Source organism: Anomaloglossus baeobatrachus, chromosome 1 (assembly GCF_048569485.1).
Source record: "Anomaloglossus baeobatrachus isolate aAnoBae1 chromosome 1, aAnoBae1.hap1, whole genome shotgun sequence".
Classification (NCBI taxonomy): Eukaryota; Metazoa; Chordata; class Amphibia; order Anura; family Aromobatidae; genus Anomaloglossus; species Anomaloglossus baeobatrachus.
The window spans coordinates 431,872,891-431,896,138 of record NC_134353.1 but is presented as its reverse complement, the minus strand read 5'-3'; the positions used below and the strand labels follow the sequence as shown (position 1 = coordinate 431,896,138).

Below are 23,248 nucleotides of genomic sequence, written 5' to 3'. Positions count from 1 at the left end.
CTTCCCTTTGGGTTTACTATATATATATATATATATATATATATATATATATATATATATATATATATATATATATATATATTTCTCTCTTATCACTTCTCCCCCTCTTTTTCTTCCCTGGATGTTTTTTGATATTATTATTTGTTGTTTTTTTTTAAAATTTTTTCTATTTTTTCCTTTTAGACGTATTCTATTTTTCTTTCATTCATCATGATGATTTTCTTGTCTTGACTCCCATCATGTCATGACATCGGCTGTTTCTGAGGGCTTGAAGAAAATGGACGTGCGAATATGATATGGCTCTGGACAAATTGCCGCCTTTCTACATGTGCTGTTGTTACTAATAATGTTATCTGTGGCATTATAAATTATCTATGTCTATTACCTCCTGCACGTCCGGACTTCTATTACAATACATTGCCTGTGCGCGTGCGTTCATGCTCCTCTCCCCCCGCCCCCCCGTCCTCGGCGTCCTGAGGGCATCTGCGCAGGCGCGGACGTCATGGCTGTTGCCGTGCCGCCCGCGCATGCGCGTTGTGCCCGGACGGCTGGATCCGGTGGATGGGGTGAGGAGGACCTTGCACGCATGCGCCGCTCCAGCAGTGTCTGAATACACGTACAGCTGATCGCTATTATGGCATTAGATGGAGGGTTTAAAGCAGTGCACACTGCATCCTGGGATCACTATTCTTTCTTTCCCTGATGAAGCTGGTGGTTACCTCACTCTTGTGAAACGTACGTAGGTGTTTTCTCTTGGTCCCAGGATCTATGGTTTGCTGATATACTCTGATGTTTGCCTGTGTCTTTTGAGACCTTTTACTGAATTGTGCACCTTTATTTGGAGGCGCCGGTTATACTATTAGCACTTTAGCTCTGGCATGCACATACAGTTATTGTTTACATCCCTTTAATACAGGCACTTTATATATGTTATTTATCTAACTTGTGTCCGTCCTTTTAACTTTTTACCTGGGCTTTGTGCAATTTATTGTATTTATTGTCCCTGTATTGGCCGGACATATTTATACTTCTGATTGGCTTATAACCATTTTTCCTGGACCCCCTTTTCACTTTCTTTCTTCACTTTTCCTTAACCCCTTGGGGGTTTTTTAATTGCCATAGTTATCACTAAAATCATATTTGCAAGCAATATACTCGTGTTTCTCTGGTTTTTATTAAAAATTAATATTCGTAGCATTCTCAAAACTTTTGGCCATGACTGTAGAGGCCTACTCAGTGTTCAACTAAAATAATGAACATTGTTGAGAACTCTCCACAGCTCAGATTATACAAGGGTATAACGTGTCCCCTGCTGTCCTGTGAGAACTGTGAGATCTCTTGGCAGACCCTGGCATGCCTACTAAACTGTATACCTGGTTTGTCTACTTGGGTTGTATACAAGACCAGAGACAGGTGGACCCTCAGCTAACTTTGATTGTGACATAAATGTGGTCATAGAGCTGAGATCAGATGTGTCTATTCTCTACCATTACATTTGGTCTATTGATGTGAATTCCAACCATATTCTCAATCTTCATCATGCAGGCAACATACCCAGGTCATTACTCAAAACTTTTTCTCTTTAAGTTACTTTTCCTGATTTTAATATGATGCGCTGTTTCACAGGCCCAGCTGAAGCAGGGATGGGAAGCTCAATTATTATTTGACTTTCCAAAATCCAATAGGAAATCACTGGTACTGTTGATGTCATGATATGTTCAGCAATGCTTTATCATTATTTTTACAAGAGATGTTCAGTCTGCAACAGTTATCTTTGTGACCACCACAAACATCGGAATCTTATGTGATGCCACAATATAAAACATTCCCATGTCCCTTCATTTCTTTCCTTTCCACAAATTGAACCCTCAAACCTTCTCGGTCCTGGGGAATGATTTTATACATGGGGGATCCAAGGAGGTGACTTGAGAACTCCTGGCACAACAATACACAAGGTGAATTGTCGCCTTGGGCACTCTTGCGCCACAAGGCTTAAAAGATTCTCTTAATTTTGCCTCCTTTCTATGATCTCTGTATTTTAATTCAGTTTTCACTTATTTTTTAATTATACCTTGTTGTTTCCCTTATTCACTTGTTTATTAGGTTTAAGATCGCTGGTCATGCTTTCTGATCTCTATGGACATCGACAGTTGCCATGTATGCCTGCCTTGAGACCTATTTCATCTTTGGTGATTGCAGCAAGTTTGGTTGACATTATGACAGTATGGACTTTGGACACACATCATTTGATACATCTCGTATTAATCTTTCTAACTATATAGTGCTTCTGATGTTTATGTATGGTACTTCTGTATGTACACTATATAGTTTATCATGCTTTATACCACTGCTTTGCGTTGGTATGCTGCTCCTGTGATCTGTACTTGAGCTGTGCTGCTGCGCACACACGCCCTATGCAGCTTCCTGAGTTTGCCATGGGGACGCCTTTCCAGCTGGCATGCACATGCGGTAGTAGGAGTGATGCCTCCCACTCCACATAACACACATGTGCACTCCATGATGTGATGTCACCGGGCGGGCCCTTGGCTTTGCCTGGTTGTGCGTGCACAGTCGTACTGTGGCTATGGTGTAGACTGTCGGAGCGCATGCATCCTGTTGGGTGATCTTCTTTTCAGTCACTTGACAGTTGGACAAGTCCTTAAAAGATCCTGGCAGGATAAACCGATCTACCTACCTCCAAGAAGAGGTGGGAGGTTAACCCACAAAACATATGTTAGCTTGTGGGGTCCTCTTATGTGCCTGCACTCATTGTACACTTGCGGTAAGCTTGTGACATTTTACTTTAAATATTGAATCTGTGTGCAAAAATACAGCAGTTATTTTACAATTGTGTATACTATCAAGTATGCTACTTTCTTTTGATGGCATGTTACTTTAAATGTCCATACATGTATACTATAACTGTGCACTTTACCTGTAATACTGCTATGTTTACAAACAAGCTTCCCACATGAGGCTAGTGCATTTTCTAAAATCAATTGCATCAGTTTTGACTGTGTCATGTGACTTGTAGGCATTAGCATGTGTTATCTTATTTATGTATTTGTACTTTTTATTATGAGTATACTTTATTGTAGTGTATTTAAACAAACTTTTTTCACATCAAAATTCCATTTTTGTTCCTCCTTCACCAACACTGTGCTACGGTGGGATGTACTTGCCCTGGGGTCTGTAAAGATGTAATCCTTTCTTTCCATCCTTGGTTTTATGCAGCATGACCTGCAAATTGCAAAAATGTGGACCAAAGGAAGTGGAGAAAAAATTGAATGCAGTCTGTAGGAGAACATAAGGAAAATATGAGTTAATTGGAAAAGATTACTAGCAAACAAACCAGAAGTTAACAAGAACACATAACATCCAGTACATGGGTAACTATACCTAAGATCATATGCAGGCACTAACACAGTAGGAAGGGAAGAGTACCCTAAAGGGACAGAGTCAATATAAGCACAGCTTCCTGCCGCAGAAGACAATACCCAAAGGTACCATGTATTAGTAACTTTATGGTCAGGGGCATACATAGAAATCATGGGACCCCATAGCAAAAGTCTGAATGGGGCCCCGCCACCGATAAACAAACAAAAAAACATTATCATAATAATCATGAGACATGTTATTGGGGTCCGGCGTCTATTATTGGCGGCTGCTTATAGTCAGAAATAACACATACTACTACATAGTGTTACTGAACAACACCCACCATATAAAGGTTTGCAATTTATTATTACATTGCAAAATAATGCCGCCACACCATGACCAAATATCACCACAGAGTCTGAATATAACCACTGTCCTGTTACTGAACAAAGGCCACTGCACCAAGACCAGTGGATTCCCACTGCAAATCCCTAAAAAAATCTGCAATATGTGAACTTGGCCTAAAGTAGGGATGTCCTACTTCGTGCCCCTCACTACACACAATATACATTTTCACATCTGTCTCCCCCATTTAATGGTAAGGATTATGACTCTTTATAGCCTTAGGATCTATAGTAAAACTCTGCAAAGTACAGGGATAATACACACACACACACACACACACACCCACACCCTGATGGCGCAGCAAAGGGGCAACACACACAGTATTGGCACAGGGGCAACACACACACACACACACACACACACACACACACACAGAGTGATGGCACAGCACAGGGCAGTTTTTCTGTAGTATTACAGGCAGACATTTGTACATTATAATAATGTACAATAATAATGGCTCAGGCCTCCCTGCTGCACTTCCTGTGAGTCTTCCTGGCTGCTCCTCCTGTCCTCTGCTTTTTCTTTCTATTCCTTCTGTTCTCCGCTTCTCACTGTTTTTCTGCTCTGTTTGCTTTTCTCTCTTTTTTTGTGGTCTCTACTCCTTCTTCACTCCTGCACTCTTTTCCTGTTCATCATTTCATTTTCCCGCATCTGCGCCCTCTCCTGATTGGCTGTTCTCCTCCTGGTATCTCTGCTGCCTGGCCACTCCCTTCTCTTCAGCACAGGCCGCGCACAGTGTGCAGTGTGGGCACCTCTGAATCTCTGCGTTGGCCAGTCTGCAGCTATACAAACAGTGCCGGCTCCCAGCGGTGTTAATCAGCTGCTTGGTGACGGCCCTGGGGGCATGATGCATGAAAGTGAAAACGCACACATTGCGAGCAGCCGCTCCGGGCCCCTCCAGCCAGGGCTGCCACCAGGAATTTCCGGGCCCGATACTGACAAAATTTTCGGGCCCCCATCAGACTCCACCACAGCTCTGGCTCTACCCCTCGAACCATCGGCAATAGAAAAAAGTTGTTTCCAGCATCACGTCCTAGAAAAGGTTAAAAACCAATTTTATTCCATAAGGTTAAAACCAACACTAGGTTGGATGGATGTCCACGAAGTATAAAACAATGTCTGACGCGTTTCACACCTAACAGAGGTTCTTAATCTTAAGCGGGCTTTACACGCTGCGACATCGCTAGCCGATGCTAGCGATGTTGAGCGCGATACCACCTGCCCCTATCATTATGTCAATATTTGGTGATCGCTGCCGCAGCGAACGTTAACGCTACGGCAGCGTCACACGCACTTACCTGGTCGGCGTCGTCGCTGTGACTGCCGAACAATCCCTCCCTCAAGGGCGATGGACGTTCGGCATCACAGCAATGTCACCGCAACGTCACTAAGCGGCCGGCCAATCAAAGCGGAGGGGCGGAGATGAGCGGGACGAACATCCCGCCCACCTCCTTCCTTCCTCATTGCTGGCGTGAGGCAGGTAAGGAGAGGTTCCTTGTTTCTGCAGCGTCACACGTAGCGATGTGTGCTGCCGCAGGGACGAGGATCAACTTCGCCCACGCGACAGCAGCGATATTTGAGAATGGACCTCCATGTCAATGAGCGATTTTGGACGTTTTTGCAACGATCCAAAATTGCTCTTAGGAGTCACACACAAGATCGCTACAGCGGCCGGATGTGCGTCACAAAATCCGTTTCACCAACGAGATCGCTGTAGCGATCTTAGCGTGTAAAGCCCGCTTTAGACATATCCTGTTTTTTTTATTGGTTTTTAACCTCTTTTCTTGGCCATGATGCTGGAAACAACTTTTGTTCTGTTGCCGGACTTTGCCTCTTGGAACATGGAGCTGCCCTCCCTGCACCGTCCCCCAGAGAGAGGACCCAGGTGATGCCTTTACTGGGGAAGCTGAGATCCTCCTTAGCATACTGACTTCCAAGCTTCCACAATCCACCATCACTCTAGGAAAATCTCCAATTCTGCAAACACCAATCAAACATTAACCGCTAGTCGTCATTTTGACTGCCCGAAAAAAGCTGCATGCACCATTTTTTGGGTCATTAAAATGTCGAACCCCAGACAGAATCGTCAGCCATATGTGTATATCTAATATACAGTGCCTACAAGTAGTATTCAACCCCCTGCAGATTTAGCAGGTTTGATAAGATGCAAATAAGTTAGAGCCTGCAAACTTCAAACAAAAGCAGGATTTATTAACAGATGCATAAATCTTACAAACCAACAAGTTATGTTGCTCAGTTAAATTTTAATATATTTTCAACATAAAAGTGTGGGTCAATTATTATTCAACCCCTAGGTTTAATATTTTGTGGAATAACCCTTGTTTGCAATTATAGCTAATAATCGTCTTTAATATGACCTGATCAGGCCGGCACAGGTCTCTGGAGTTATCTTGGCCCACTCCTCCATGCAGATCTTCTCCAATTTATCTAGGTTCTTTGGGTGTCTCATGTGGACTTTAATCTTGAGCTCCTTCCACAAGTTTTCAATTGGGTTAAGGTCAAGAGACTGGGGCGTGGCCTGGACAGCAATGTGAAGAGACGTGTTTGTGGAGCTCTCCTGCAAACTCCCTTGATAAATCCCTGAATACCGCTGTTATCACTGCCTCAGCCAGCTGTCAGGAAGATAAGGTGGTGAGGACTTATCTGGAGTGAGTCTGGTGGATGCAGAGAGGTGCCATGGTCCTTCACAGGCAAAAAGATAATGGAGGCGGGAAAGTCCCCAGCTCTCAAGATGGTGCCATGATAAGGCAGGAAGCTGAGAAAGTTAATGCAGCCTGTCAGGAGAGGATGCAGATCGCTGCAAGGCTGGAGAAATTTGCCCTGACTTCAGAGAAATCACATCAGCATATAGATAACAGAGGTGAGGAAGGAGAGGAGGGAGAAGATAATGCCAGCTCTGATGAGATGGGGGATGGTGAAAAGCAGCAAGATAAGACAGGAGAAGTGGAGAAAGCACATAGTGCAGAGGAGGCTCCAGAAAACCCCACTTTAAAGGACGTTTTTGCAGTGGTGTCTTTTTGTAAAGAGGCTCTGACTACCCTGACGAAGCAAGTTAAGGGATTACAGGCAGAGATTGCTGACATTAAGAAAGACCTCAAGAAAGCAGATCTGAGAACAGGAGCTGTGGAAGAGAGAGTGCGGATAACAGAGGATCATATTACAAAACTACAAAAGTCTGAAAAATTTTCAACACAATTTGGACATCAGTAAATGGCCAAATAAAGGAGTGACCAATACTAAAAATTCAATCTTTATTCAATTTTCCAATAAAAAACACTAAAATATAGCATACAAGGTACCGGCAATAAATAGAGAGGCACAGGCAGTTAATATATTTAGTCCTTATGAATAGACCAGGACTTTTTTTAGAATTTTACAAAATACACATCAAAACACACCAGGTAGCTGTATGCTAGTCCAAAGCCAAAACAATAATCAATCGTGAAAGGCAGGTGCGACCCAGTAATTCTATCTGTGCTAATAATAGTATAATATATTCCACACTAATTTACCCATTACTGGTTAATACCCCGTCCAAAATTGCATACCCATAGGTAGGGATAGAAAAATGTGTGGATGAAAAGTGCCACCAAAAAACCCAGGCATAAATGCCTGATAGGATAGTAAAAAGCACAGATAACACAGAGACGCACCGGTCATTCAACCATTTCACAATACAAGAAGGCAAATAGGACAATAAGATGGAAATCCAATTACATCACCTGGGGAATGAAAGACTGCCGCGACCCTCACACTCCGACACGTGTTTCGCACTAGCTTTTTCGAGGAGCGCTTATGCATTTATGCCTGGGTTTTTTGGTGGCACTTTTCATCCACACATTTTTCTATCCCTACCTATGGGTATGCAATTTTGGACGGGGTATTAACCAGTAATGGGTAAATTAGTGTGGAATATATTATACTATTATTAGCACAGATAGAATTACTGGGTCGCACCTGCCTTTCACGATTGATTATTGTTTTGGCTTTGGACTAGCATACATCTACCTGGTGTGTTTTGATGTGTATTTTGTAAAATTCTAAAAAAAGTCCTGGTCTATTCATAAGGACTAAATATATTAACTGCCTGTGCCTCTCTATTTATTGCCGGTACCTTGTATGCTATATTTTAGTGTTTTTTATTGGAAAATTGAATAAAGATTGAATTTTTAGTATTTTGGTCACTCCTTTATTTGGCCATTTACTGATGTCCAAATTGGGTTGAAAATATGTAGTTTGGAGTGCTATATGCTGAAATTTGTTGGATATGTGGTTACTAAAAGTCTGAAAAAACATTTGCACAGCAGATAGCTGAAATCATGGCAAAAAATGATGATTTAGAGAACCGCTCTAGAAGAAATAACATCCGAATTGTCGGCATCCCTGAGAAAGCGGAAGGAAGAAACCCCACTGAATATGTAGAAGACTGGCTCAGGGGGAAAATGGGTGCTAATGTCTTATCCAAGCTCTATGCCGTGGAACGTGCACACAGAGTCCCGATGCAGCCACAACCAGCAGGCAGGGGCCCTCGCACTATGCTAGCCAAGCTCCTCAACTACAGGGACAGGGACACTATACTGCGAAAGGCAAGAGACATGGAGGATCTTATGATTGACGGCCAGAGAATTTCCATATACCCGGACTACTCCATTTCTGTTCAAAAGCTACGTATGACTTTTACAGGAGTAAAGAGGCGCCTGCGAGAGATGGGGGTGAAATACTCAATGATGTTCCCGGCAAAGCTAAGAGTGACGGCGTTGGAGCGGGTGCACTTTTTTACAACTCCAGAGGAAGCCATGCAGTGGTTGGACGCAAACGAAAAGCGGATCCGTTTGAAGGAATGAGCTGACTGTCTGAATCTGCAGTGTGTTGGAGAAGGCCGGCTGAGGCTCTACAACATCCTTAGGAGCTTACAGGGGACCCTTCTTGTTTTTTCTTCTTTTTTCTCCTTCCCTTTGGGATTGAGGTAGTATGCAGGGGGAATGCGAAGGGTTTGATGTGAGCTTCGCAGGACATGGGGACTGCCTAATTAGGCGCGGTGGTGGTATTTACAATTTGAGATTCCAGTTTAATTACTGTTCGCCATTTTACTGTTATATTGGTTGAGTGGAATATGATTATACATAGAAAGGGGGGGAGTGGAGAATTGTTGGAAAAGGGACGAGTTTTAAAATGTGTCTAAGAGGGGAAGGCGAGGGAGGTAGGGGGGAATTTAGTAGGGATTATGGACCAGGTTTGGAAAACCCGATGCTTCACGGGAGTACTCGAAAACAGGAAGTGGTGGGGAGTAGGAGGGGAGGGGAGCAGGGGGGGAGGGGGGAAAGGGGTAGAGTAAAGGCAGCATGGGGAGATACTACAAGGTTTGATGGTTTTACTGGGTGGGATAATGGGGGATAGAATTAAGGTGTTGAGTTGGAATATTAGAGGGTTATCAGATAGGTCTAGGAGAGCGGCAATAATTAAATATGTTCAAGACCAGAACCCGTCAGTAATATGTCTACTAGAAACGCATCTAACAAAGGAGACAACACATGTTTTAAATAGGAGATGGGTGCAGAAGGCCTATCATTCCACCTTTTCCAACTATGCAAGGGGTGTATCACTGCTGATCCATAACTCTGTGCAATATGAAGAGATAGAAGTGTATGTGGATAAAGAGGGACAGTGTGTGGCCGTCAAGTGTAAAATATTTGGCAGACTCATGTGTATAGCTGCAATATATATACCACCTCCATATAAGTGCACCAAACTAAGGGAGATAAGGGAGTTCTCTGAGAAGGGGGGAGTAATCCCTTTTTTACTGGTGGGGGACTTCAATAATGTGATAGACCTGTACTGGGATAGGAGTAGTAGACCTCCAGGTATCCAGGATAGTTGTATGACTTCGTTTGGCACTCTTATTGGGGAACTTGGAATGGTGGATGCCTGGCGAGTGAGGAATGGGAGGGTATCCTGCTTCTCTTGTTATTCGGCTTCGCATAACACTCTGTCCCGCATTGACATGGCTCTAGCTAGTGATCTGATGGATGCAATGATAAGCGACGTGCAATATCTGACAAGAGTGATTTCAGATCATAGCCCAATTCTAGTATCCATACGACGGGGGACCCCGACAGGGGGAAGGAGGGGAGAGTGGAAGCTTCATCCAGCATGGATCCGTCATATTAATATGGGGAATATAGAACAGGATCTTGGGGATTTCTTTATCCACAACGAGGGTAGCACTGGTCCGCTGGTGGTATGGGATGCGATGAAGGCATACCTCAGGGGGCTCCTGTTCAGAGATATCTGTAAACGTAAAACACAGACGAGGCAGGATGAGAAAGATAGCCTGGAGGCCTTAGATAAGGCAGAGCTGGAAGCAATCCGGAGTACTACTACGGACGCGAAGCAAAATCTTAGGCAGGCGCATGAACAGGTTAATAAGATGCTTTTGGAGAAGGCGGTAAGGAAGCAGGCATTCCAAAAATTGCATTTTTATGAGGAGGGGGAAAAAGTTGGTCATCTATTATCGGTCATAGCTGCAGCTCAAAGGAGTAGTTCATTTGTGCATGGTATGGACACGGTGGAGGGGACACAGGTCACTGAGGTTGAGGAGATCCTTGGGGTCTTTAAAGATTTCTATCGCACGCTATATTCTTCTATTGGAGAGATGAGGGTGGAAGAGGTGGACTCATTTCTTGAGCGAGGTGAGCTTCCGGTGTTGTCTGTGGCGGATAGAGATAAACTGGAATCACCTATTACTATTGATGAACTGGAAGGCGCTCTGCATGGCATGAGCAATGACAAGGCACCGGGAGCAGACGGGCTACCAGTTGAAATTTATAAACAGTTAGAAGAAATCCTATTACCCAAACTATTGAAAGTCTTTGAGGTGGCGGAGGGGGAAGGTGTATTGCCTGAATCTATGAGAGAAGCAATAATAGTAGTAATTCCTAAGGAGGATAAAAATCCGAGGCTTCCAGACTCATATAGACCCATCTCGTTATTAACAGCGGACGTGAAGCTTCTGGCTAAGGTGTTGTCAAACCGGCTGACTGGAGTTATATCTAACCTAATCCATATGGACCAATCAGGGTTCATGGCCAATAGGTCGACAGCTGCTAATATCAGGAGATTGTACCTTAATCTACAGTTGCCGCCTGACAACCCTGGCCGGAGGGTGATCGCTTCGCTAGATGCCCAGAAAGCGTTCGATAGTGTTGAGTGGGGTTATCTGTGGAAAGTGTTGCAGCATATGGGTTTTGGCCCACGGTTTGTAAAGTGGGTGCAGCTGTTGTATAATAGGCCTACTGCTAAAGTTAGAGTTAACGGTATGACCTCCTCAGCGTTTGAGTTGCACCGGGGAACGAGGCAGGGCTGCCCACTATCGCCGCTCCTATTTGCTATTGCAATAGAGCCTCTGGCGGCGGCCATTAGGAAAACAAAAGGAGATCCATGGATTTAAGTATGGGCATTTAGAGGAGAAAATAGCTCTTTATGCTGACGATTTATTACTTTTCTTGGGGGATCCATCAGCCTCATTGGATCAGGCCATGCAGATAATAGAGAAATTTGGAGAAGTTTCGGGACTGACCATTAATTGGTCTAAATCGAGCCTCTTTAAAGTGGATGGGGAAGTAGCCTGGACAAATGAGGATACTGGGGCTAACAAATTGAAGAATGTGGACGAATTTAAATATCTAGGTATCCAGATATCTCTGCCAGTAGAAAAATACATACAGGTGAACTTATGGCCTCTCTTTAAAAAATTGAGAGCCAAGGTGGATGCCTGGAACAAGCTACATTTGTCAGTTGTTGGAAGGGTTAATTTGCTAAAGATGGTAGTAATGCCTAAACTCCTATACATACTGCACAATGCCCCTGTTTGTATTTCAAGGAAAAGATTTAAAGGGATAAACTCGCTGTTTAGGGACCTGGTGTGGGGTAAAAAGCAGCCTAGGGTGCGATTAGAGACTTTACAAAGGCCGAAGGATGAGGGGGGTCTAGCAATCCCAAATCCGGAATTGTATTATATAGCGGCGCAATGTCAACACCTCAGGGGTTGGTCTGATCGAGAGAAAGATGGGGGCATTAAAGAAGTACTGGAATACATAGTGGGTAGAAGTCCATTGGTAATGGGACTAGAGGATGGTGCGGTGGGGCTCCTGGGTAGAACATCTCCTACAATGGCACTTATAAATAAGACCTGGGATAGGCTGAAAAGGGTGAGAGGGGTGACCCGGTTAACTAAGTTTACACCTATCTGGGATAACAGTAATCTCCCGGAGATTCAGAAAATGGGGAATATTGAGGAGTGGAGACACAAGGGTGTGATATACATGCATCAGATATTGGACGGAGGAATTGTGAAATCGTTCCCACAGCTACAGAGTGAGTTTCAGTTACCGGCGTCCGGCTGGCTCCACTACAGACAATTAAAACATGCGATTGCAGCCCAAGCGGCTAAACAAAGTGTGGCCATACAGACTGACCTGGTACTGGAGTATGTGTGTAAGGGCGGAGGAAGCACTAAAGGGATCATTTCTGGCACGTATAAAGATATACTACATACCTTTCTTTTAGACTACCCAATTAAAACTAAATCTAAATGGGAGGAGGAAGTTGGGCCGATAACGGAGGAGGTGTGGGAGAGTATCTTAGAGTATATCCCTAAACTTTCCATGAGCGAACCAGCCAGACTGTCTCACCGGGTATATAGGTCTCCTTTACTGATGTTTAAAATGGGGTTGAAAAGGAATTCGGAGTGTCCAAGGTGTCAGGGATCTGACGCAGGTATTTTTCACATGATGTGGTCTTGTCCGAGACTGGTCTCCTTTTGGACTAAGGTTATCCACAAGATAGGAAGAACATATGGGTGTGCCCTCCCCAGGGAACCAGTGATATGCCTATTGGGATATGTTGAGGAGCTTGGGGTGGAAAATACTATGAAAATTGTCATTGCTAGGCTGCTGTATGCGGCAAGAAAGCTAATCGCCAGGTCCTGGATTAAAAAAAAGACCCTCCGACCAGGGGAGAGTACATTAAAAGGGTGAAATGTATTCTTCAGCTGGAACGGGGAGTGTATGAAAGAAGGGGGAATGTTAAAATGTTTGAGAAGCTATGGTCTCCTTGGCTGCAATGCGAATAAGATGAGTGATGGACCAATAAACTGGTCTGGGACCGGGATAGCCGTCTGAGACCTCTGATGTGTATGTTTTGTTTTATTTGTGTTACTAGTTGTTCCTCCTGCACAACGGGATGGTTGCTATACTACAGTTGAAGGGTATTCTAAGTGTGTACTAAATGGGATGTAGTATCGGGGAGAAGTGTTGCTGCCGGGGTGGGGGAGGGGGGCGGGAGGGGGAGTTAAAGGGGTAATAGATGTGATAAATTTAATTTGGATGCCGATTTGTTATTCTGTTGTATGTATTCTGTTTTAATAAAAAAGTATCTGATTTAAAAAAAAAAGGTCAAGAGACTGACTAGACCACTGCAACACCTTGATTTTTTCCCTCTTGAACCATGCCTTGGTTTTCTTGGCTGTGTGCTTTGGGTCATTGTCTTGTTGGAAGATGAAATGACGACCCATCTTAAGATCCTTGATGGAGGAGCGGAGGTTCTTGGCCAAAATCTCTAGGTAGGCTGTGCTATCCATCTTCCCATGGATGCTGTTCTTGTCTCTGATGGCCTTGGAATGCTCCTTTTGTCTTTCCCATGTTGACCATGTATGAGTGCTGTTCACAAGTTTGGGGAGGGTCTTAATTAGTCAGAAAAGGCTGGAAAAAGAGATAATTAATCCAAACATGTGAAGCTCATTGTTCTTTGTGCCTGAAATACTTCTTAATACTTTAGGGGAACCAAACAGAATTCTGGTGGTGTGATGGGTTGAATAATAAATGACCCTCTGAATAAACTTTTCACAATTTAAAAAAAAAAAAAAAAAAAAAAAAAAAAAGAAATAAACATTCTTTTTTGCTGCAGTGCATTTCACACTTCCAGGCTGATCTACAGTCCAAATGTCACAATGCCAAGTTAATTCAGAATGTGTAAACCTGCTAAATCTGCAGGGGGTTGAATACTACTTGTAGGCACTGTATAAAGTTGTGTGTGTGGATAGATTATATTATAATATACACACACTGTATGTGTGTCCGCTATAGGAACCCGCACCGTCTCATTTACAATCAAGATATTTTGCACAGACACCTCATGTGACTCGTCAGACTATTGGGAACGTCAGACTATTTTTTGAGGGGAAAATGTAACCCCGCGCTTTAGGCTGAGGCCACACAGCGCGCTACTGTGATCCTCGCATGACACTCGGCTCACGCTGGCAGCACAGCAGGAGCCGACTGTCATGCGAGTGTCACTGCCACTGCGCTACGATCATGCGATCGGACCTCAGCTGCAGGGCATGGGCTGGCACTCAGGAGGGGCAGGCCAGTGCTGCGGAGGGGAGGGAGGGATTTATCTCTCTCTCTCCTCCGTTGACGGCTATTGCCATTCTCGCACTGCACTCACGGTACACCGGTGTAACGCGAGTGCAGTGCGCTTCTTCTCTCACCCAATACACTTGAATGGGTGTGAGAGAGTCTCGCATAACAATCGCAGCATGCTGCAATTGTTTTCTCGGTCCGATTGGGGCCGAGAAAATAATTGCTCATATGCGCTGGCACATAGGCTAATGTTTGTTAGTGGAATACGATATTTTATCGCATCCAACTCGCTCCGATTTTCATGCAGTGTGTCTTAATAATAATAATAATAATAATAATAATAATTTTATTCATTTATATAGCGCTATTAATTAGACAGCACTTTACATACATTTGCAACACTGTCCCCATTGGGGCTCACAATCTAGAGTCCCTATCTGTATGTCTTTGGAGTGTGGGAGGAAACAGGAGTACCCGGAGGAAACCTGCGCAAACACGGGGAGAACATACAAACTCCTTGCAGATGGTGTCCTTGGTAGCATTTGAACCCAGGACCCCAGCGCTGCAAGGCTGCAGTGCTAACCACTGAGCAACTGTGCCGCCCTTACAGTTACTCTCCAAAAAATTCCTTACATTAAAGTCAATGGAGATAGTAGGTGAGGTCATTAATAGGAGCTGTGATTGGTTATTATAGGCAACAAAGGATATTGCTAGTGTAAAGCTGGGTTCACTCATAGTGACGCAGCAGCGATCACGACGGGCGACCTAGACCTTATCAGGATCGCTGCTGCGTCGTTACATGGTTGCTGGTGAGCTGTCAAACAGGCAAATCTCACCAGCGACCAATGACCAGCCCCCAGCCAGCAGCGACGCTTGGTAACTAAGGTAAATATCGGGTAACCATTACCCGATATTTACCTTTGTTACCAGCGTACACCGCTTAGTGCTGGCTCCCTGCACTCCTAGCCAGAGTACACATCAGATTAATAAGCAAACCTTTGCTAATTTACCCAATGTGTAGTCCGACTACGTGTGCAGGGAGCCGTGAGCCAGCGCTGGCAGCGTGAGAGCGGCAGTGCTAGTAACTAATGTAAATATCGGGTAATCAAGGAAAGGACTTCCCTTGGTTACCCGATATTTACCTTGGTTACAGCTTACCGCAGGCTGCCAGACGCCGGCTACCTGCTCCCTGCTCGCTTCAGTTCGTCGCTCTCTCGCTGTCACACAAAGCAATGTGTGCTTCACAACGGGAGAGCAACGAGCAAAAAATGAAGCAGGACATTCAGCAATGAGCAGCGACCTCACAGCAGGGACCAGCTCATTGCTGGATGTCACACACCGCGACAGCGACGGGACGTCGCTGCTACGTCACAGAAAATGGTGGCTTAGCAGCGACGACGTTGTCGCTATGTGTAAACCCAGCTTAAGAAGCTTCTGTGTGAGGTAATATGATACCGGTGGAGAGATGGATAGAGAGAGAGACAGACAGGGAATGACGGAATGAGAGTCAGACAGGGAATGAGAGTCAGACAGGGAATGAGAGTCAGACACGGAATGAGAGTCAGACACGGAATGAGAGTCAGACACGGAATGAGAGTCAGACACGGAATGAGAGACAGACAGACACGGAATGAGAGACAGAGATAGGGAATGAGAGACAGAGATAGGGAATGAGAGACAGAGATAGGGAATGAGAGACAGAGATAGGGAATGAGAGAGAGACAGACAGGGAATGAGAGACAGACAGACAGGGAATGAGAGACAGACAGACAGGGAATGAGAGACAGACAGACAGGGAATGAGAGACAGACAGACAGGGAATGAGAGACAGACAGGGAATGAGAGACAGACAGACAGGGAATGAGAGACAGACAGACAGGGAATGAGAGACAGACAGACAGGGAATGAGAGACAGACAGACAGGGAATGAGAGACAGACAGACAGGGAATGAGAGAGAGAGATAGGGAATGAGAGAGAGAGAGATAGGGAATGAGAGAGAGAGAGAGATAGGGAATGAGAGAGAGAGAGATAGGGAATGAGAGAGAGAGAGATAGGGAATGAGAGAGAGAGAGATAGGGAATGAGAGAGAGAGACAGGGAATGAGAGACAGACAGACAGGGAATGAGAGACAGAGACAGACAGATAGGAAATGAGAGACAGACAGATAGGGAATGAGAGACAGACAGACAGGGAATGAGAGACAGACAGACAGGGAATGAGAGACAGACAGACAGGGAATGAGAGACAGACAGACAGGGAATGAGAGACAGACAGACAGGGAATGAGAGACAGACAGACAGGGAATGAGAGAGAGAGACAGGGAATGAGAGAGAGAGATAGGGAATGAGAGAGAGAGAGAGATAGGGAATGAGAGAGAGAGATAGGGAATGAGAGAGAGAGACAGGGAATGAGAGACAGACAGACAGGGAATGAGAGACAGACAGGGAATGAGAGACAGACAGACAGGGAATGAGAGACAGACAGACAGGGAATGAGAGACAGACAGACAGGGAATGAGAGACAGACAGACAGGGAATGAGAGAGAGAGACAGGGAATGAGAGAGAGAGATAGGGAATGAGAGAGAGAGAGAGATAGGGAATGAGAGAGAGAGATAGGGAATGAGAGAGAGAGACAGGGAATGAGAGACAGACAGACAGGGAATGAGAGACAGACAGGGAATGAGAGACAGACAGACAGGGAATGAGAGACAGACAGACAGGGAATGAGAGACAGACAGACAGGGAATGAGAGAGAGAGATAGGGAATGAGAGAGAGAGAGATAGGGAATGAGAGACAGACGGACAGGGAATGAGAGACAGACAGACAGGGAATGAGAGACAGACAGACAGGGAATGAGAGACAGACAGACAGGGAATGAGAGACAGACAGACAGGGAATGAGAGACAGACAGACAGGGAATGAGAGACAGACAGACAGGGAATGAGAGACAGACAGACAGGGAATGAGAGACAGACAGACAGGAAATGAGAGACAGACAGACAGGAAATGAGAGACAGACAGACAGGAAATGAGAGACAGACAGACAGGGAATGAGAGACAGACAGACAGGGAATGAGAGACAGACAGACAGGGAATGAGAGACAGACAGACAGGGAATGAGAGACAGACAGACAGGGAAAGAGAGACAGACAGACAGGGAATGAGAGACAGACAGACAGGGAATGAGACACAGACAGACAGGGAATGAGACACAGACAGACAGGGAATGAGAGACAGACAGACAGGGAATGAGAGACAGACAGACAGGGAATGAGAGACAGACAGGGAATGAGAGACAGAGACAGACAGATAGGGAATGAGAGAGAGCCAGGATTCAATAGACTTCACTTTAGGCCTCCTCGAATTAGTCCTTAATGAAAACTTTTCTTTTCAAAGACGATTTTTACATCCAGAGACACGGGACCGCGATGGGCTCGAACGTAGCCCCGGCTTATGCAAATCTCTTTATGGACTACTTCGAGGGACGCTTTGTTTACTCTTATCCATCCTTTGATGAACTAGCGTATGTATGGGCTCGCTACATAGACGATATATTTTGTATCTGGCAGGGAGACTTAGAAAGCCTATTATTTGACAACCACATTAACAATATGTGGCCTGAGCTCAAATTTACGCTGAATCATCATCAGGGAGAAATTAATTTTTTGGACACATACATTAAAAAAGACACAGCAGGCAACCTTTTTTCAGACTTGTACCGCAAACCGACCGATCGGAATTGCATGCTTCTGTACAATAGCTGTCATCCTAAGTCGACTAAGAATAGTCTACCTAGATCTCAATTTACAAGAATCATGAGGATTTTATCAGACGAAAACACAAGAGAAGAGAGACTAGAAGAAATGTCCAATCGGTTCCTGGAACGTAATTATCCAATAGCACTACTCAAGACAGAAAGAGAAAGGATATCTACTATCACCCCCCCAGAGAAAGACACAACAACATTAGAGAGGGTACCATTTGTGCACACCTATCACCCTTCTATACCTAAAATATACAATATCATCAACCGCCACTGGCCGTTACTAAAAAAAAGCATATCCGGAGATAGGGCCATTTATACTTCCCCCTATCATGTGCAAGAAAAGACCCCAGAATATAAAGGATTCCCTGGTCAAAGCGGATATTGGCAGCAACAAGAAAAATACACAAACCTTCTTAGCACCAAAACGTACTGGGACTTTCCCTTGTTTAAACTGTCCATCTTGTTCTAATGTGATTAAAGGAGACCATTTTACACACCCCAGATCCGGCAAAAGTTTTCGCATAAAAGAATACTTTACATGTGAGAGTAATTTTGTAGTATACATAATTAAGTGCCCCTGTGGACTATTGTATGTCGGGGAAACAATTCAACATGTTGGTGATCGCATTGCAAGCCACAAGTCTACCATTAGGTGCGGAAAATTGTGGCTACCTATTCCACACCATTTTCACGAAGCTAAACATAATGTGGCACAATTACGCTATCAAGTCATTGATAAAGTGTATAGGCCCAGACGCGGAGGAAATCACATTGAGCTCCTCAAAAAAAGAGAGAGCTTTTGGATCCACAAACTGCAAACTCTAGTACCTAAAGGTCTAAATAGAGAGATAGATTGGCTAGTATAATCATAACAATAGCCTTATGTATTTGCCCTAAACCGTACTAACCATGTCATGATATATTTTTTGCAGAAAACTTGAGAAACACCATCCTCACCTTTCCTTCTTCAATCGTACACTCACTGATAGATGGTAACGTATAAATCAGCACCTTCTATTTAGTCAATAATATATGGTAATGTTAATTCACTCTTATAGTATATTGGGACCCTTCCTTTTTTATGTGCATTAATCTTTTTCCTTATTTTAGGTCATGCTCTCCTCCTATACCTCAGAATGATTGTATGTACACTAAATACTAGTGTGCTCTGACAGAAATATGAAATCATTATATATATGACTTTGTTCTGTATTGCATTTACCTTATATGTCCCTATACTTCCATGTACTTCATGTAACATCACACTACCGTATACATCAACTATATAGATAACACTATGTCCTCCCTCTGGTACTAACTACCATTTTCTACCTGCAGACTGACATGTTCAGTGTCCTCGTCTCAAAACTTCCTATCCCCATATGAATTTACAACGGCGCGTTCATGATAAACCTCTTCCCACGTCTAAGTATGAATTTTACCGTACTGCGCATGCGCGGGCGCTTCTATTCAAAGCTTAGCGGTACCGTTGATACACTAATAGAAACGCTGATCGCCAATGCGCATGCGCCGGCGTTTCCACGCACTTCCGGGTTGTGGAGCTAAATAGCTCACAAACCGTACAACATACTGCTCTAAGCCACAGTCTGGGAAGACGGCCGCAAAAGGTATACAACTATCTTATCTGTCCCTGATCTTTTACTTTTAATTGTATAACTCTGCATTCCCCCTTCTGCCTTTCAGAGGATTCCACAACCCATTGTTACACTTATGCCCCAAAGCCTACAGGTAATATGTGTCACTTCATGAGCTTTAACTCTAAATTTCAATGTACTCTTCTCCTGTATGTAACACTGTTACTAAAACCTTTCCTTGATTATTCCAGATGAAAATAAGCCCTTTATAATCCTAAGAAAATGCTCACTGTATGTGACCTTACTTACCTACTGCAAATTTAAGGTAATGGTTGAACAGGGGTTCCACTATGTGGGTATATAATATACCATGATTTATCTTACTGATCACAGATTTCCTCATATTTTAGGGACCACGAGTCATTAAACTCCCAATCTCATAGAACAAACTACAAGAGTAATCCATTTGCTAATACAAACAAGGTAACTTGCTCCCCTCCCCCATAGTGTTAACCTTATACAGAGACGCTATCCCCTTATAACCATACCCTTTATCTGCAGGGCTTATATGCTGCGACTACTATAATCATTTGGTCCTGGGTGGATTTCCTCACTTTTTCTACACCTATAATAACCTCTAAAAAAAAGGAGGAAAAAAATTCCCCTAGTGAAACTAGCTCATCTATGAATGGAGGTATGCCAATCTTCCATATATTGTCACATCGTACCTTTCAAGTTTCTACTATTTTTCAACTTTCAACTACCAATATGTTATTTCTAGTCTTATTCTTAAATTTATGATGACATGTGATATATGTAAATAGTGATTACTTTTTTCTTTACCCTTTTCCAGTGTGACTTGGTATGAAGAAGGCCTAGGTTTGGGCCGAAACGTCACTTAGTCCCTCCCACCTATATTGTTCATAAATAAATACACTTGTTTTTGCACAATAAAAACGAATCTGTTGATTTACCTTTACCTCTTGCTGATGAGAGTGCAGTGTTTTGAATTAGAATTCTATAGTCTGGATATATACCTTCTACGAGAGACAGAGACAGGGAATGAGAGACAGACAGACAGGGAATGAGAGACAGAGACAGATAGGGAATGACAGACAGACAAATAGGGAATGAGAGAGAGAGAGGGAATGAGAGAGAGATAGGGAATGAGAGACAGGGAATGAGAGAGACAGACAAATAGGGAATGAGAGACAGACAGATAGGGAATGAGAGACAGAGACAGACAGGGAATAAGAGACAGACAAGGAATGAGAGACAGACAGGGAATGAGAGAGACAGGGAATGAGAGGAGAGACAGGGAATGAGAGACAGAGACAGACAGGGAATAAGACAGACAGACAGATAGGGAATGAGAGAGACAGGGAATGAGAGACAGACAAATAGGGATAGAGAGACAGAGACAGACAGATAGGGAATGAGAGACAGACAAGGAATGAGAGACAGAGACAGATAGGGAATGACAGAGACAGACGGATAGGGAATGAGAGAGACAGACGGATAGGGAATGAGAGAGACAGACGGATAGGGAATATGAGAGACAGACAAATAGGGAATGAGAGACAGACAAATAGGGAATGAGAGACAGACCGGGAATGAGAGAGACAGGGAATGAGAGAGACAGACAAATAGGGAATGAGAGACAGACAGACAGGGAATAAGAGACAGACAAGGAATGAGAGACAGACAGGGAATGAGAGACAGACAGGGAATGAGAGACAGACAGGGAATGAGAGACAGACAGGGAATGAGAGACAGACAGACGGATAGGGAATGAGAGAGAGAGGGAATGAGAGAGAAAGACAAATAGGGAATGAGAGAGACAGACAGGGAATAAGAGACAGACAGGGAATAAGAGACAGACAGGGAATAAGAGACAGACAGGGAATGAGAGACAGACAGGGAATGAGAGACAGGGAATGAGAGACAGGGAATGAGAGACAGAGACAGACAGGGAATGAGAGACAGAGACAGACAGGGAATGAGAGACAGACAGGGAATAAGAGACAGACAAGGAATGAGAGACAGACAGGGAATGAGAGAGACAGGGAATGAGAGACAGAGACAGACAGGGAATAAGAGACAGACAGACGGATAGGGAATGAGAGACAGACAGATAGGGAATGAGAGAGATAGGGAATGAGAGAGACAGGGAATGAGAGACAGACAAATAGGGATAGAGAGACAGAGACAGACAGATAGGGAATGAGAGACAGACAAATAGGGAATGAGAGACAGACAAATAGGGAATGAGAGACAGACAAATAGGGAATGAGAGACAGACCGGGAATGAGAGAGACAGGGAATGAGAGAGACGGACAAATAGGGAATGAGAGACAGACAGACAGGGAATAAGAGACAGACAAGGAATGAGAGACAGACAGGGAATGAGAGACAGACAGGGAATGAGAGACAGACAGACGGATAGGGAATGAGAGAGAGAGGGAATGAGAGAGAAAGACAAATAGGGAATGAGAGACAGACAGACAGGGAATAAGAGACAGACAAGGAATGAGAGACAGACAGGGAATGAGAGACAGACAGGGAATGAGAGACAGACAGACGGATAGGGAATGAGAGAGAGAGGGAATGAGAGAGAAAGACAAATAGGGAATGAGAGACAGACAGACAGGGAATAAGAGACAGACAAGGAATGAGAGACAGACAGGGAATAAGAGACAGACAGGGAATAAGAGACAGACAGGGAATGAGAGACAGGGAATGAGAGACAGAGACAGACAGGGAATGAGAGACAGAGACAGACAGGGAATGAGAGACAGAGACAGACAGGGAATGAGAGACAGACAGACAGGGAATGAGAGACAGACAGATAGGGAATGAGAGACAGACAGATAGGGAATGAGAGACAGACAGATAGGGAATGAGAGAGAGACAGACAGGGAATAAGAGACAGACAAGGAATGAGAGACAGACAGGGAATGAGAGAGACAGGGAATGAGAGACAGAGACAGACAGGGAATAAGAGACAGACAGACGGATAGGGAATGAGAGACAGATAGATAGGGAATGAGAGAGATAGGGAATGAGAGAGACAGGGAATGAGAGACAGACAAATAGGGATAGAGAGACAGAGACAGATAGGGAATGAGAGAGACAGACGGATAGGGAATGAGAGAGACAGACATAGGGAATGAGAGACAGACAAATAGGGAATGAGAGACAGACAAATAGGGAATGAGAGACAGACAAATAGGGAATGAGAGACAGACAAATAGGGAATGAGAGACAGACAGACAGATAGGGAATGAGAGACAGAGACAGACAGGGAATAAGAGACAGAGACAGACAGGGAATGAGAGAGAAAGACAGACAAGGAATGAGAGACAGACAGGGAATGAGAGACAGACAGGGAATGAGAGACAGAGACAGATAAGGAATGAAAGACAGAGACAGATAAGGAATGAAAGACAGAGACAGACACAGATAGGGAATGAGAGACAGACAGACAGGGAATGAGAGACAGACAGATAGGGAATGAGAGACAGACAGATAGGGAATGAGAGACAGACAAATAGGGAATGAGAGACAGACAAATAGGGAATGAGAGACAGACAAATAGGGAATGAGAGACAGACAGACAGATAGGGAATGAGAGACAGAGACAGACAGGGAATAAGAGACAGA

General features: G+C 44.2%; 1 long non-coding RNA gene across 5 annotated transcripts in view; it reads left to right on the top strand.

Annotated features, from left to right (window-relative positions):
* Positions 1 to 20,564, top strand: part of LOC142316524 (uncharacterized) — an 87,530-nt gene extending 66,966 nt beyond the window's left edge. For 4 of the 5 annotated variants that reach the window (XR_012754635.1, XR_012754632.1, XR_012754634.1 and 1 more), the window contains 6 exons: positions 2,104 to 3,389; positions 18,923 to 18,982; positions 19,695 to 19,739; positions 19,837 to 19,910; positions 19,996 to 20,068; positions 20,147 to 20,564. This is a non-coding gene — a long non-coding RNA (uncharacterized LOC142316524). The remainder of the gene's footprint in view (positions 1 to 2,103; positions 3,390 to 18,922; positions 18,983 to 19,694; positions 19,740 to 19,836; positions 19,911 to 19,995; positions 20,069 to 20,146) is intronic. The other variant, XR_012754636.1, reaches the window with a different exon arrangement.
* The last annotated feature ends 2,684 nt before the right edge of the window (positions 20,565 to 23,248 follow it).